Source organism: Pezoporus occidentalis, unplaced genomic scaffold, assembly GCF_034315485.1.
Source record: "Pezoporus occidentalis ecotype Australia unplaced genomic scaffold, CSIRO_AGI_Poc_V1 ctg23, whole genome shotgun sequence".
NCBI classification, from domain to species: Eukaryota; Metazoa; Chordata; class Aves; order Psittaciformes; family Psittacidae; genus Pezoporus; species Pezoporus occidentalis.
Genome location: NW_026914180.1, coordinates 9,219,988 through 9,237,131, shown reverse-complemented (window position 1 = coordinate 9,237,131; position 17,144 = coordinate 9,219,988).

Here is a 17,144-nt window from a genome sequence, read left to right as displayed (position 1 = left end):
AGTCTCTCTTTTAGAAGGTGTTTAGCTTAGAAGTGTGTGAGTCATGCAAGAAACATCCAGGATCCTTGAGCGAAGAAACCTTGATCCCCCTACGCAGATCAGGACAACTAGATCCTGACTAGGGCAATTCACACGTTCTCAGCAGCATAGGAAAACAAGCATATTCAGTCAGATGACAGATTGCATCAGATTTCATCTGCTGTACAAAGGTGTTTTATCCAAATAAGTAGAAGATCCCGAGACACGGAATACACTGAAGCCGGGCGTCACAGCATTGTATTCTTATCTATCTCTTTAAAATGCCTTATGGTTAATATCATCTTTTATTCAGCACTACCAACTCTTCAATTTTTCATTTCAATCTCATAGCTAACGTCTTGACTCGGGTTTCTCTCACTGGCTAACATACAACAGTAAAATTCATTCTGGGGGCAACTGACACTGCTTTGGGGATTGTACATGACAGTAAAATCATGCCAGTGCCTGTCCTAAAAAGCTCCTTGTCTGAATCTATGGCTTCGACCCCTTTTTATTCTAGCTGGCAAACATACTGATGCAACTGTGGCTGAGCTCATAGTGCCTCTAAGGGCAGATCTCTCCAGTGCCTGCCCTCCCAGTGCAGGAGACAGCCTGCATGGGGCTGCACAAAGCTGGCCTCCACCAACCCATGCTGCAACATGTTGTGAGAGGGCTTGACATGCAAGGATACAGCTTGGCACCGTGCAGATAATGCCCCTGTGAGCCTGGGACTCAGATGGCTGGAAGTACCAGGTAAAAGTCAAGCATCTCCTTTGAAGCCCCTTTTTATGTGTCAGATGCAGGCCAGGGGCAGAAAGGGACAGCTCACTGCAGTTTTGAATGATGAGAGCTCAGCTGCAGGGGAGAAGGGAAAGGGTGAGGCCAGCTGTGAGACTGGAGTGTGTAACATTTTATGAGTGAAATGTGACAGGGACTTTGAGGGTTAACTATCCCTTGTCTTCCAGTTTCCTTCTGCAGCTGGCAGAACACAGGGCTGAGACCTGACTCCTATTTCAGCCATCTGTTGCTGTGATACTGTCTTCTTGGGGCTGATCTCATCACTGGGGGGCTGCTTTTCATGGGATTTTAATACAAAGCATAGCATGATGTTAGCAAGCCTTGATATGAGTCACACATTTAGCACATTTTCAGAGCTTTTAAGGAAAGACAAAACTTCATTTTCTTTGTACTTTCTTTTGCAAGGCTTTTAGTACATATACATATATCTTTTCTTTTCTTCCCTGACTGTTGTGATTAGGAAAGTATATTTTCAGCATTTCTGTTGCTTACCAGGCTATCTTAAGAAATGCAATAAAGAAAAGAGACCTGAACATTGCTTTACTGGCCAGCAAAGCGCTGCCAGGTCGGACCTCTAAGTAATCGGGTCAGCCAAGAATCCCCACACTGACTCATGAGATTTAAAGTACACTTTAAGGCCTTTGGGGATTTCTTTCTGCTTTCTCAGCACTTGGGCTCCACAGAACTCCCTTGCCTGAAAATTTCCAGCCATAAAAGCTAGATAAATTTACTATTTACAAAAGCTTAGGCTAATGCAATACACCGCATAGAGGTGATTTTAAATCAGCCATCAGGCATTGTGATAACAGCTTTGGGAAAGATGTCTCAGCTGCAACAAAGGAGTTTTGAAATGTCATAGTGGTGCAGGAATTTAAAGTCGAATGTGAGTTAAATCAAACTACAGTCCTATTCTTCTCTTCATCTTCCTTAAAGTGCGCAAGAAAAGGAAGAGCAAAGAAGGCAGCCAGCCACCTTGAGACATTAAGACTTACAGGACACTTGTGTGGACACACCAGAATAAATTATTGTCACTTCAGGCTCACTGTAATTGCCAAGCAGGCTGTAGTAGCTACCCAGCTTAAATTTTCAAGGTAAGAATAGTGCAGCGTACACTGTGCAGGTCTGCTCTGATGCTTGGAGTCCCTTTATCCCCACAGACAGCACATCAACTCAGAAAAAAAAGCCAGAAAGTTATCAATTTATTACAGCTAAATAAATGAATGACATACTAGACTCTGCTTTTTAGTGTTTTCCACCAAGCAATCTCTGTAAGTGACATTTCCTGGATTGCTGACTTGGGTCCTGGTTGTAACACGCAGAGGCATGTGTCAGTGTACTGCACATAAGAACAGAACCTCCAGGAAATGGGGTGAAAATGCAGTGTCCTCTAATGAACTGTAGCTATATATATATCTGTAGCATTTCTCTTTTCATAGAGAGATGGAAGGTAAAACATGAGTGAGGATTTCTAGAAGCAGAAAAATGTCAAGCCTTCTCTTACTTTAGTGTAACTGTGGTGAACAGTAATTGCTGTATCCGCACAGAGGAGGCAGATCTCTGCCCTTTTAGAAAGAGATGCCACACTTTGGAGAAGTGGAGTGCCTTGGGCAGCACTCACTATAAGTGATATCTCTGGAGGCCTGCTTGGGAGGCAGCTGGTGGCTAATGTCCTCTCCCAGCAACAGAGGTAGGCTGAGCAATATCTCCACCATATTTTGGGAAATGGGGAGGAATTAAGTTTTTGAGCCTGCCTTCCTTCAGTTTTCAAGCAGAGATAATATCAGGTGTTCAGCCTTTTGCCCATGGCAACAGGGAGAATCATCTAATGCTGCATTAGTGAATTCATACTGGACTATTCATAGAGAAGTTGAATAAAAATAAACCATAATTATTTCAATAGCCAAGGCTGGTAACATATGTAAATTTTACACGTCCCCTGGTAGGCCTTAACATCCTTGCTCAGCAGTTCCTGTCTGATTTGAACTGAGAGCAGCTGCTGTGCAGGGTGGTTTTGCTTCTGGCTGATAGGGGATCTCAAATGTTCCCAGCATTGAACTTCCAAGCTGACGAGTTCTTCACACAGTGAACGGTCTGATGCTGGCTTCATGGACATTTAGTGCAGTCTTATTCTAAAATCACTTACACTTTCTTGATTTACCCATGTGGGTTTTAATCTACATGTTTTTACTAGTGCTGAAAGACTGAATACTCTTCTGATTCAACTCCTCTTTACAATCTGTTGCTTCTCTAAATATAACTTCCCTCATATTACCCATGTGTGTAACATTTATGCAGCCTGAATGAACCATGCAGGTTGACACATTTTTCACAATGTTTTGTCAAGCCAAACACAGAAAATAAATCTGTTTCTCTCTTTCTAAGCCCACATGCGCATACAGAATTGGACATAGATGCTTGGACCATCTTAAAAACAGGTTCTTCTAATTTGAGATCCAAAGGCACAAACAGTTTTAAAAGCCATTAACTGGACTGTGTTGGCAATCAGGTCTGATTTGTGGCTTGCATAGCTGAAATTTAAAAAAAAAAAAAAATAGTTGTTTGCTTTAATTGCAATATTTTAAAGTATTTTAAAAATTATATTCTTTAAACAACTGAAAATTATAAGACTGATATTTTATGGCTATAAGAAGGCTGGGACATATGCAATTTACACATTTAAACCAGATGCAGTTTACAGGTAAGACTGCTACTACATCAATTAACAGATTTGGTGTAATGAGGAATATGTTCTGGATTCTTCTTTCACCATTCAAATAAGTAACTTGATTCATAATAGTAATAAATAATAATAAGAGCAATTATTTTAAATAAATCCTTGAACAATAACTATCTCATCTGACTTCTAAAGGCAAGTAGATATTATTATACCTTTCTCACACCGGTGAAATCTGAGGCCTAGGGGTGAAGTTACATGATCAGAGGAAAAGAGAAATCAGAACTGGGATTTTAAGATTCGCAAACTATTACCTCAAAACTTTCTAAAGACTTGATGACTTTGCCTTGCTGGATTTTCATTAAAATGTGCATTTAAAAAACCAACTTGAATATGCCATAAAAAATTCTAAATGTTGTTCACATCCTCTTTCAATTATTATTTACATTTTGCTTACAGTAGCATAGAATAATGATATTCAAGTTATCTCTGTGTAGTTTGTTTGTTTATGGCACACCACAGTTACCATGGAAACAACCGCACTCCACATCTATGGTAACAGTCACAGTGGTGTAAACTATGATACCAAAAGAGGAAGTAAGCTGAAGTTACTAATTCTAAGAAAAACTTCTCAAACTTAAATATTTCCTGTAACGAAAATCTGGTTTATGTCACTGGGCAATTTTCATAAACCCTTGTTTCAGTCTCAGATCTGCTGGAGGATCCAAGATACTCACACATGGACTTCTGCTGATCTGCTGGTCTATGTGGGGTGAGCATTTCTCTTACCTCAGGGACTGTACTTGATTCAAGTCATTAACCACAGTTTGTGCGCATCAGCCCACAAAAAAATCCTGCTGCAGCGAGGGGTTGTATTTTCTCACATTATATCACAGACATACAAAATTACTGTATTTTTTCCTGTACTTTACTCACCCACAAGAATTCTTTATGCCATTAAAAGGGAAAAAAAAAGAAAAAAATCCCAAACAAAACCCACCACCTTCCACCCCCACAAAAATCCCACTTTGCCATAGTACAAGATATCCACATAATCCTACGTTAAATATCCTCCAGAGAAGTTCAGACTCACCATCTGGATATATTGATCTCTCTCCATTAATGACAGGGAGGACTTAAGTTTGCAGGCGTCAGTAAACTGAATTTCACAACAGTTAAATGCTTAAAATAGTCTTTATAAATATCATCCTCCAAACACTGAAAACAACCATGCCATCTGAACACAAATGATGTACGCATTTCATTTTAAATTAAACATACCCTCATAAAAACTACTTCAGGATTTGTTGGAGTTTGAGAATTTAAGGGCTTTTTTTCCTTTGAATTTTGCTATGAATGCATCCTGATTACAAGCTCTTACTGGAAAACTGACCACAGAAGGAAGTTACACAGATCACAACTTTGTGTGTGTAGATAAATATATATACAATCTTACAAATATTGGAAATATATTTGGTCACAACTGACAAAAATAAATGTATTAGAAGATATAATACATTTTGTGTTTGTCACTGTCAGAGATTAATATGAGTTCTGAGGCCAAATAACTCAAAATTTGTATAATTTCCTGTAGCATTGGCTCTAGTCCAAGAGGCAAAAATGGCCTGCATGAACTTTGGACCATCAAGGGTATGATCCTGTGTTTTCAGATTTCCTGTGTAAATCCTTTCTCTTAAACAAGCACTCAGTTTCCCAGCCAGCCTTAATCATAGCAGTTGTGAATCCGGAGACAATTTCCAGGACAAAAGATAGTAGGTGTAAAAGCCCTGGCTAAATGCAGAATTCCTCCAATGGAGCAGAAGGTTTCTATAAGGAAATCTCCAATGAGCTGCTTGCATATATTTATGTCTATAAACTTTATGGACTCTCACCCATTCATATGGACTGAAATTGTGTCTCATTGCACATTCTACCCATCTACACCTGGTGTGAGAACAAACTCGGATTTTAACTGAGTGGAGCATGCATGGCCTTTCATGAAGCAATTACGCAGCAATTGCGTAATTTGTTTTCCATATCATAAACAAGGTGACATACAAGAGGAAGCAAAATTTTGCTCAACTAAAACATTGTGGGCAAAAGAATGTAGATAAAACCACAATTTTCTATTATACTGTGCTATTATTACCACTGGTAAGTTACTGAATTCAGAATCACCATGCTGGCAGAAGCCCAGGGAGGCAAAGTAAAAAGTAATGTCCAGATTTCAATAGTTCTAATAATTATTTTGTAAAATGTGTTGTAAAATCTGAAATCTCAAGAAAGATTTTTCCATCAAAGCTAAGATTCCCAAAAAAAAAAAGTGGAAAAATATTTTAATTGAAATACTTTGGGTTCCAGTCAAAAATGCATTGTCTTTCAATTTTGCACTGTAAAGCTGAGCTTTTCAATGAAATACCAAAATTTGCTTCTTTATATATATATATATATATATACAATTTTTATTTTTATTTTTTTACTGAAAAGATAATGCTAACAGTGCTATCCTCTGAACAATTCAGATTAGCTCTATATTAGCACAAAAAAGTATTTCTACACCACTGAGGCACTGCTAGCAGAATAGTAATATAAGCTACTGCAACCTAAGGGAAGCTTCCTACTAACACACCGGAGCTGTGAACAGCATTCAGTTTTTCACAGTAACTTCATTAATGATCTGAAAGAACATCTCAGTTCAGATTGAGGGTGATATTACATTGAGACATATGTCCAAAATTCCAGAAGGAGGGTAGAAGGAAAAAATATTCCAAAACTCTCTTTCAAATATGAGACATACATCCAGGGGTTAATATTGCCAGAATAACTTGAGATTAATAAAGAAAAAATAAATCATAAAAGACTTTGCTATTTAAGGTGCCAGCTGTAAAAATCTCAGGTTTTTGGACTGCATTGTGAGAGACTATCCTCATCTACATAAAATTGGGTCCATGAAAGTTGAATGATTTCATATTTGGTTTGATTGCTACATCAGCAGTTGAAAGGCCCCAGAGAAACCATGTCTTGTCTTCATTTTTGGGTATCACACTAAATCTGGCTCACCATCTATATCAGCTCCTTGACTCATACCAACTGTCACATCTAATCAAATTCATGAAGCAGTGCTACTTTCTTACCCTATAAATATTTGGTGAATAGTTTGGACAAGTGATACTCAGCTGATGATTTGTTTGCAAACTAATCATTCCAGCTATTCATCACTTGGTCTTTGCTATTCACAGTTGGTCACCCAGGTCACAGAGTGTTAAAGACATCTGTAAAATTGTGATAATTGTTTTTGGAGGAAGATGGCAGTTTTGATATATTCTTTTGGTTATGTGATCCATGGGATGATCAGAACAACAATATTTTTATTTTTTTTTAAGTATTTCCATTTCTATACTTTTCTGGCCTCTGACTTGATAAAAAATTTAAGAGCAAAATAAAGAGTAGAATATGATAGGCATTCTACTCATCCAAATGTCATTCGAACAAAATCTCCTAATGGATCTTGAGGGAGAAGACTTTTCAACTACTGTAGAATTGCTCAGGACTGTGCTTTTGATCATATTACAGGGAAATCATAATTGAAAAACTAAAAAGAAAAAAAAGAAACAACAACAACAGAATAACAGCCAAAACCTTTTAATAAACACTGATTTGTCTCCAAGTTGTGGATTAAAAAGAGGGAGGGTGAATGCTTCTGACAATTTCTAATACTAAATCCCAGAACACAGAATTTCAGGTCTGTGATTTTAAAGATAACTTGGTTTTTGCTGGCCCGCGCCTGCTTTCATCTATGCATTCATACTGCAAGTAATCAGATGACTGCAGCTTAACGAGTTACCTTTCATTAGCTGAGCCTGGGTGAGTGAAATATATATGCTGCTGTCCCACTACATCTCCCAAGTGAAATACCTTAGCTTGAAGCACCATTTTAGTCATTGATTGCAAATGGTTTGGAGCACTTACAACCAGCTGACATGCTTTAGCTTCTACATAGTAACCCTTTGAGGCACCATAGCCTGATCACTTGTAGCTATTATAAATAATCATGTGTACAAAAGCTAGAAGCAAATTATTCTTGCTTGCATTTATTTGTCCTTAGCAGTTAAATGGGTCCAGGCTAGAAGACTAGTTTTCTGAGGTATATGTACACAATCAATACAGGAGACAATGGAAAGAAAATGAAAAAAAAAGTAAAGAGTCAAATCTTGTGATCAGTTCCTAGAAAAGCTTTACTACAAATATAACATACCCCTGTCTATGATATCTATTTGTCTATCTGTTGCTCTGCTTTATACACAGGCCTGCTAGTTTGTCTTCCCTCCCTTCATGCCTGTCCTCCTTCTGGAAAACACCTCTGATAGGTTTATTGTCAGGTTTATTATTCAAAAAATTCTTATGGGTTCAACTGCTGAATTGCCTTCTTGATAATTCTATTGCGATGTCTCAGTATATTGTATCTTCATTCAAAAAGGGGTAAACAAGCATTTTCAGGGCTGATACAGACAATGCAGAACACAGCAAGGAGTTTGTGTCACGAAACAGGAACTAAAAGGGTATTAAAACTATCTATTTCAGAGTAAACTAAAACACATATTTTTGCACAGAAAATTTGCAATTATTTTAACTGTTCTTAGGACAGCATAGAACAAGGAGTTAAAATGAAGTGCTCAAGACTAGGTTGCATGGGGCTTTGGGTAACCTGTTCTAGTGGAAGGTGTCCCTACCCGTGCCAGGGGGCTTGGAACTAGGTGATCTTTAAGGTCCCTTTCAACCCAAACCATTCTGTGATTCTATGAGTCTACATCAGAGTATGGCAAGGGGGAGTATACTTGCTGAGCAGGAAGATCCTTCTATAGCAAGTATTTTAAGTCTTCTTAGAGGATACATGGAGAGAAATTGAGCTAAATAATAATTAATGAAAGTAAATAATTAAGCCAACAACATCAAGCCTAATTTCTTGTAAAAAAAACAAATTACATTTATTTCAACGTCTTTGGCTTTATCTTAACCAGCAAGAAGTAGTTAGAACATATGCTAGCCTATTTCTCTTCTCCCAGAAAACTATTCAGGTGGAAGTCAGTCTAAAATGCCAGCAGTTAATCTGCTCATTTGGCTAATACCATTTGGTACAGTGGCAGAGAGACCTAACAGTTCAGGTGAATTTACTCCTTGGCTCTCGCAGGTCTTGTAAAGTCCTCCTTATTATAAGCTTAGGAACAAATCTACAGCTAGTATAAACATTGTTTTACATAGCCCCTCCAAACAAATATGAGGTGATTATAGCAATTAACATACATTTTTCTCATGCAAAGAATAAGTTCTGATGATTTTCATGGTTCTAGAAAGTTTAGGTACATCACTTCTCATCTTCTACTGGAATTTCACAGTAGACATTTTAGTTTGAGTTTGGAGATTTTTCAGTTTGTTTTTAAATGACAGTAAACAAGAATCCCATGTGTTCAGACTTTTTGAGTTCAAAGCAAATACTTAATATGGCATTTTTTTCAACAAAATCATTAAAGACACTGGCACTGAAATTTATTTCAGTTTACAACCTGTCCTCATTTTTTTCCCTTGGAAGCTAATGCAATTTCAAAATACAAGATGAACATCCACAATTCTTTCCATTCATTATTTTTATTTGCTCTCTGAATCCCTTCCAGTTATTTGCTAATTCATTCATGTTTTGTGAGAAATCTTTTGCAAGATTTTTGAAAGAATCATAGGAAACACGCAACCATGTGGTTAGCTTTGAAAAACACATGACACGTGTGGAGAGAACTCTTTGTAGGACATGTACAGGAAAAAACGCACTCTTGTCTTTAATGTAAATTGCTACAGTAGAGGTTAATGTTACAGAAAATACCATCAACAGTTGTGAACTGTTGCCATTTTCATTAAGATAGAATTAAAGTGCACATCCATTGTGTAAAATATCCGGTTTATGGGAAGGTCCAGTTTTCTGCCTGGTGTTATCTGTAACTCATTTTCACATCTGGACGACGAGAAAATTTGCTTTTACTTCCTGTAAAAAATAAAACCAAAAAAATCCCCAAATTAGCAACTGTTATCTGAGTTTAGTTTAGAAAATTTTAAAGCTTTAAACAGAAATCCCCAGAGGTGTGGACTCTACACTGAAGGCTTTTAAGAACAGATTAGAATAACATCTGTGAAGAATGACTTCACGTTGCTTAATCCCATCTACAGGGAGGACACTGAACTAGATACTTCCTTTTCTAGTCTTGTGATTTTAGGAGTCTATTTGAAGGCAGATAGAGCCCTTCTTCAGGCTGCAGTCTAGCTTCCAGTCACCATATCCATGCCTGGGTCGGAATTTTAGGAAGAAAGTGAGAGACAACACTGACACAAGATTTAGCTCAGGTTCCCTCTGAGAACTGGAGGGGACTTCAATTCATTCCTCAGTATTAGCAAATAACAAGACATTGCTCATCATTCCACTCTCACTTTTAGATCAAAATTTCATCAAGAAATGATGAGAAAGGAAATAAAATCTTAAAAAAAAAAGGGGGGGGGGAAATTCTACCACAAGTAGCCCATTCCTGCAAGTTTCTTTTTTTCCAAGTCAACATCTTCCAACCAAAGCAAAACTAGCCCTTACCCAAGTAATGTCAACCAAGTGGAGGGGCCATAGAAATATTAATCTAGCAGCACAGCTATTTGTGATAGTCTGGATACTTACTTATTAATTCAGACATCTTGGAGTGATAAAAAAAGACAAACGTGCTCATTTGTTTTCTAACCAAAGCTCATGACTCTTACAGTCAGGACTACTCCCAGTGTTTGAAAAATAAATAAAAGTGAGAGTGATATACATGGTTTGGGGATACATAATAGCCTTTTTCACTATGTTTTACTATTGTTGTGTATGTTAGACATAGCAACAAAGCAACAACAAAGACCCCAGTAAAAAAAAACCTAAATGGTAAGAAAAGAAATAACACAAAGCCTGGAAACTACTCTGGCTCCCTTAGTAATAACTATAGCAGCTTTGACATTTCAGAAAAGTTTCCATTGTGGTTTTACACTAGAACCAGATCTAATTAGTTTCTGATGATCTTATTCTCATTTTAGAAGGAAATAAAACCTGATGCAATTTTTGAGGAACATGTGAAATATCTAGAAAATAGAAGGGAAAGAAAGGAAAATTGTGGATTTTTTCTTAATGTAGTAAGAACAACAGCAACACATGACACCCAGGCTGGCCTTGGCTATTTTAACACTTCAAACAGGTTAAGCTCTACCTTCCTCTTCTATGCAATATGGGAGGAACAGTGCAGCATCTCCTGCACTGTTGTATGTAAAGCATCAAATTTGATGTAAAACATGAAATTCCACCTACTTTCAGGCAGCTTTCCCTAGCTGCTGAGTTAACTAATGCCAGCTGTGATGAGAGTCAGTCACCTCCAGAACCAGATACTGATAACCTGAAGTCTTCTTTCTGCTGGGTCTTGATGGAGATTGCAGAACTGTCTTGCTGATGGGAGCTCTTCACTGTAGGATGAATCTCAGCTGGGAGATTCGGAAAAGCTCATATGAATGAGGCCCTCACCCCAATAGCTGTGGTCTGGTGTATTTAATATGAAAGCTTTCAAATGTATTAATTAATATAGTAACACAGACTTTCCTTATTTACTCAGGATTTCCAACAATTCCTTGAAGAGTAGTTACAAAGATGAGAGGGTCAAACTCTTCTCAGTTGCAACAGAGCACATAGCAGGATGTCAAGGGCAGCAGTCAAAATGCAGCTTGGTAGGTTTTGTTTGGTAAAACAGACAATTTTTTTTTTATTGAAAGGATGAAGAAATGCTAGGAAAGACAGCACAGGGACTGTGGAATCTCCATCCCAGGAGATTTTAAAGATTTAGGGTAGACAAAGCCATGGTTGACTTGATCTGCTGCTGGTGACAGGCCTGCCTCAAGCAGGAGATTGGAGTGAAAGAAATCCCCTCCAACCTATATTTCTATTTTGTCATTTCAGTGGTTTTGTGGCATTTTCTTCCTCCAGCATCACAGCAGATGCTAAGCAAATCAACACGTCAATTGGGTCATCACATTCAGAAGAATGCAAGGGATATTCTCGTTATTAGTGAAATGCCTCAACAGATGTGTGGTTTGCATTGTTTTATACACATATAAATAAATCTCCATCATGAACAGTTTTTGCTGGTGTAGGAATGTAGCATCTCCTCCTTTGGCCATCCATGCAGAGCAATGGCTAAAGCAGCACTACTGAGCCTGGGTGCCTAGTGGCACAAAAGCAATTTGCAGCCAAGAGGGCAAAATAATAGATCAGCCAGCATTTGTAATCTGCATACATCTGAAATTTCAATCTGAAGTGAAGATCTAATATGTTCTCCTGCCAGCCGTTATGTGCAAATGGTCCCTGTGTAGCATCTAAACCGATGCTGCATTGTTTTGACCTTTTATTCAGGTGTTTTACATTGGAAAAACAGACCTCTTTGAATTGTAAGAATGTCAGTCTGGTATGATGCCAGTTAATGGAATTAAATGAGAAAATTTTGTCTGGTAGAAGCTTCACTTTTCATACATTTTTCATACCAAATGTGAATCTTATATATTATTTGAGCAAAGCACAAAACCATTATTTTCTAGAAGGGGTTAAAACCAGAAATACAGCAGGAGAAAGGGATACTTTTCTTTCTAGTGATGCGTTTCACTGACAGTTCAACTATAAAGGGAATACAACAGTTCCTGGTATCCAGGAAAAAAAACAAACAACACAACAAAACCCCAACCTGTCTGAATTAAGCTTGTTTCAGTAAATTAAAAATCCTCAACGAGTCAGTGGTTTAAAGAGCTGGTAGGAGTCACTACTTGACTTCCAGAGAAAGAGCAGCATATGTAGGGGTGAAAAGCCAATCCCTCTGGGCTCTGACTTACTGAGAGAAAGGTTATTCCATAACAGCCTGTCAACCTTCAGCCAAAACCACCACTGGCACTTTTCCCTCCTGGCCTTCTTTTAGACTCCTTCTTCTAGGAGCTGGAGAAAACTTCTAAGACTTCTCACAGGTCCTGCCCCAAGGCATGACTACCCCACACCCCCACACCCTGCTAGATCTCACTTCTCATAGTTTGGGTACAAAACTTGCCTTGAAAGCCCCAGCAGAATTCCAGATGCTGTGTCCGTAACCCGCACCAGAAGCTTCCCAGGGCTTCATCCTTATCAAAACCCAAGGTATCCGAAAGATGTCCCTGGACTCTAAGTCAGAGTGCACCTTCATAGTTGTTCTGCTCTCATAATTTCACATGAAGCCCTACTGTAGTATTTGAGTGATAAAGGAATCACTTTTCGACAGAAAACCAAGAGTGTGGTTTTTTTTTTAATGTTGAAAGCAGTTTTTGATTAAAGACTGATTTTTTACAAGCCAAAACTATTAATTTGATTAATGGTCACATTTTTCCTTGAAAATAACCTCAATGAAAAAAAATTTCCTTAGGCTTAATCTTGGGAACTGGGCGTCTAAACATCCCCTCAAGCTTTTACCACACGTGGCTGTAACATGCAGTTCAAAGATTTCACATGCTGCTGTCTTCTTGACACTGTTGGAGGGGAATAGCTGCTTTCTAACATGAGCCACGGATTCACAATGTCTTCATTTGGCCCGAGGAGTCTAATTTTAGGCAGCCAAGCTTCTTGTCCCGAATTCTTTGCGTCTCAGATTACCTACTTCTGAAATGAATATAATGCTCTTTGTTTCTCTCCGAGGGCTGACAGGAGGCTCACTTAATTTACATCCACAAAGCACTTTATAACTTAAGTAAAAGGTGCCTATTTAAATGCAGTGCTTTATTACAGCTCGGGAGTAAATGCTACTGTCATTTATCCCGGTGTCAAACAGGACTAATCCCACGGCACATGAAGGAATTGCACATGCGAAAAGGTGGGACAGGGATCACACAAGAGAAGAAAGAAAAGAGAAAAATCAGCGCAGTTAGTTTTACTCCGTGACTTCCCCTTCCCTTTCCGAGTAAAGCCACAAGAGGTTGCAATGAGCGCTGGCAGGGCCTAAAGCATGAATCGCCGGGTGGGCTGAGCCCTGCCGCAGGGCTCCCCTATGAGAAGACAGGCACCCAGAGACCCGGCACACATTTGGGAGGACAGGACGATATGTGTCCATCCAGCGAGTGGGGGATGAGGGACGAAAGGGGCTGCAGGACTGCTGGAGATTCTCACTGCCAGGGGTCTGGCAGCGATTACACCGAGTGCCGTCAGCTGCTGACAGCTGAAGATGAGCAGCTTAGGCAGAAGGAGAAATCCTCTGGACTTACAGTAAATCCTGTGACACTGTATCATTTGACTCAATTAGCTCAAATGACTGGGATATAATTGAACAAACCATAACATGAGCAGTGACTCACACTGTGCCTCAAACTGCCCATGTCAGCGTGGCAAATTAATTCATAGGCTGTTGAGTGAAAGTTAATGGCCAACGGCGACGCTTGGCATATCAGAGGGGTGTCTCATACACAGGCAAAGTTAAAGAAGGAAGGGTTTTGTGAAACTCTTGATCTGTCCACTGATTTCAAAACCAAAAGTGAGCGAGGGTTAGGAACAAAAGCCCAAAGTGGAGGTCAACAAAAATCAGGAGCAGAAGTTATTTCTGGCACTGTATCTGGTAGCTGTGCTTGAACATTGATGATTAACATATTATGTGTGTGTGTGATGCAAGAGGCACGGTAAGTGGTTTGCTTGCATATTCAGCTCTCCAGCCTGTTCACTTTGTCCAGACAAAATCCCCAACATAAAAGGCTTATCTCGCAAATTAGCCTGCACAGTCATCCCAGGATTTTATTTATTTTAAGCTGTGGGCCCCAGCACACAGACACACCCATTAAGAAACAAAAAAACAACTACTGCCCTTTGCAGTGGTGTTTTCTAAATATTTTTTTCCCAAAACTTTTTTTTTCTTTTTTTCTTTTTTTTTCTTTTTTTTCTTTTTTTTTCTTTTTTTCCCTCACAAGCGGCCAAAAATTGCTGGACTCAACATACTGGCAAGTCTGACAATGAGGGAGACCCACATCTGGCTCTGTTTGATACTGGTTAATTTCATAGTAGGATCCAGGGCTGCTATTTGAACACACACTGGTTGTGGTGTAGGGGAAAGTGTGAACTGAAAGAAGGGTTGGTGAGAAGCTAAAGAGAAAAGAGACCTAGGAACACTTTGAAATAGTACCAGGGAAGTGAAAACGTGAAGTGGTAAAGTAGCAGTGAAAAAACGAAGGTGAAAGGGAAATATGGAAACCTAAAGGGGAAAAAAAAAAAATGAAGAAAGAACATTTTTGAAGGATTAAAGGGTCAAAAGAGATTGTTTCAGGATAAAGCTCTGTACCTAACCCTATAAAAATGCACATCTGTATTTGTAGTGGGGTGCATGGCAGGGATGAGATACCTGACATGTTTGTAAAACAGTTGAAGCTCTGCAGGATGTGCTGATTTTTTCAGATCTTTGCCTTTCTCAGAACTGCTTAATAACTGTAATTTCAACTAGTCCAGAACACATGATAGTGTGAATCATGGTTCCTGTGGCAAATCTGTGGTAAGAAATTGTGCCAGCAGTAGTATAACAGTTTATTAGAAGGTGAGCATACGTTTTTCATCCAAACATGGATATAGCAAAGGCATTTTGAAGACTGAAAGTCTGTTAATCAAAGCAACATGTGTTTGTTTGAAAAAGAAAAACTCCTTATACCCTAAACACAAATTAGTCCACCCTCTGCTTTTGGTCATTGCCATTAAATAAAGTTTTTTTCTTCTATAGGGAGACAGAATTAGCAATACTCAGATGTACACCACCCCAAAAATATGTTATCTCTTTAATTGCACAAATACTCCATTAAGTTAAAGAAGGTGGCCTAAAGCACTGAAATTTGCTATTCAACAGCTCATCAAAGGCTTTAAAACACTTTACAAAGTAGCATAATTTCTGACTGAAGATTTCTCCAGATAAATGTAGAGGGCACATTCCTAGCTGGTATAAAAATGAGGTAAATCCAATTAGATTATTCTGATTTATGATCCTGAGACATTTTTAAGATAGCATCCTAACTGAAGCTGAAGATACTTTTCCATTAAGGGCTTCCCTCCTGCAAGTCCTATAAATAATATACTCCTACTTTTTTTACTTTTTTTTTTTATTTAAAAAGTAAAAGTAATGGATTCTTAATAGGTGGATCAAAAGTGGTACTTCTCACTCCAGAGCCTTTCCCACCCCAACTCAGCCTCCCTTTCACTTCTCTGCAACACAGTGACCGCAGGCAGCCCCTTGGCCCTCGCTCAGTTTGCGTGGCTGTTGTAATCTGCTGGCCACCAGCACACAATCTTGCAAACGACAGAACGGTGGGGAGGCACGTGGTGATGAATGCTCTGCTAGGACAGCAGTGGATCGAAAGCAGAGGGCAAGTTAGTGACAGGTCAGGGGAAAAAAACTATTATGTTCCTAGCTTTTATTGCCTCTGTAAGTGTGATATTAGTGGCTTTCCTGAATCCTGACTGAAGTGCCTTACCCAACACCAGTTAATAAGTTGGTTGCACAGACTGATCTGGTTATGAACCCATCTCCTGAATCAAGAAACAAGAACTGTTCACTCCCTTAACTATATTCCTTTTCTCAGACTTCACAGAAACACCATCATGCTCAACAGTGTACTCATACAGTGTACTCGACAAATTAATTTTGACTCTTATACAGCTTGCTAGTATTGGGTGCATGTGCACCTATAAGCCTGGGTAGCAGAAGCAAGTACCAGGTCTTTCAAGACAGGTTCCCAATTGAAACTTGAGATATTTTTCACTTAAAAGCTTCCAAGATGTCTCAGAGAAACAGTATTCTTAAGGATATAAAACTTATTTTTCCTATCTGAAAAACTGCGTTGTCTGCCTTGTCAGAAATGTTATTGTAGCAATTCCTAACTGCCTTTGCTGATGACAGAGAAAAAATACTGCAACTTTCTGTTTTAAATTGCAATTTTTCTCTCCCCTGAAGGAGTCTAACATGTATTCTCTGCCCTATATACACCTGCATCAGAGTCTGAATGTGAACCACAGCCTAGTTTTCAACCACATGAGTTAAGGCATACGCAAGGATTTAGAACTGACTTCCGAGTGAGGAAGGTGATTCCACTATTTAATGAACAGCAATAGGCAAACTGGTGCACTACCTCCAGTTTGTTTTAGGAATTCCAGCCTCAATCCCTGCTCGGAGACCTCTTTTTCTGGACCAGATTGTATTGGAGGTGATGAAAAAGCAGTCATTGCATTGCTATTCTGTGAACTGTGGGGCATTTACTTGTCCATTGTCATGTAAAGCTGGCATTTAATGGCTCTTCAAACAGAAGACTAAAGGGTTGAATTCTCCACAGAGTTGAATCATCACTGCATGGGTCAATTTTACACTAGTGCATTATTCCACTGAGTCAAATCACAAGTCAAATCACAGTCTTATCTAAAATCTCAGTTTTTCCAACTATGCATAAAGAAAGCAGAATCCACATCATGGTTTTGAGTAAAGAATTATTGCTCAAAAGGTCATGTTAAAACTTTTTTAGTCATAACTGCAGCATTTAACCTCTGAAAAGGAAGGGATAGCCTTGCTACTGAGATGCTATC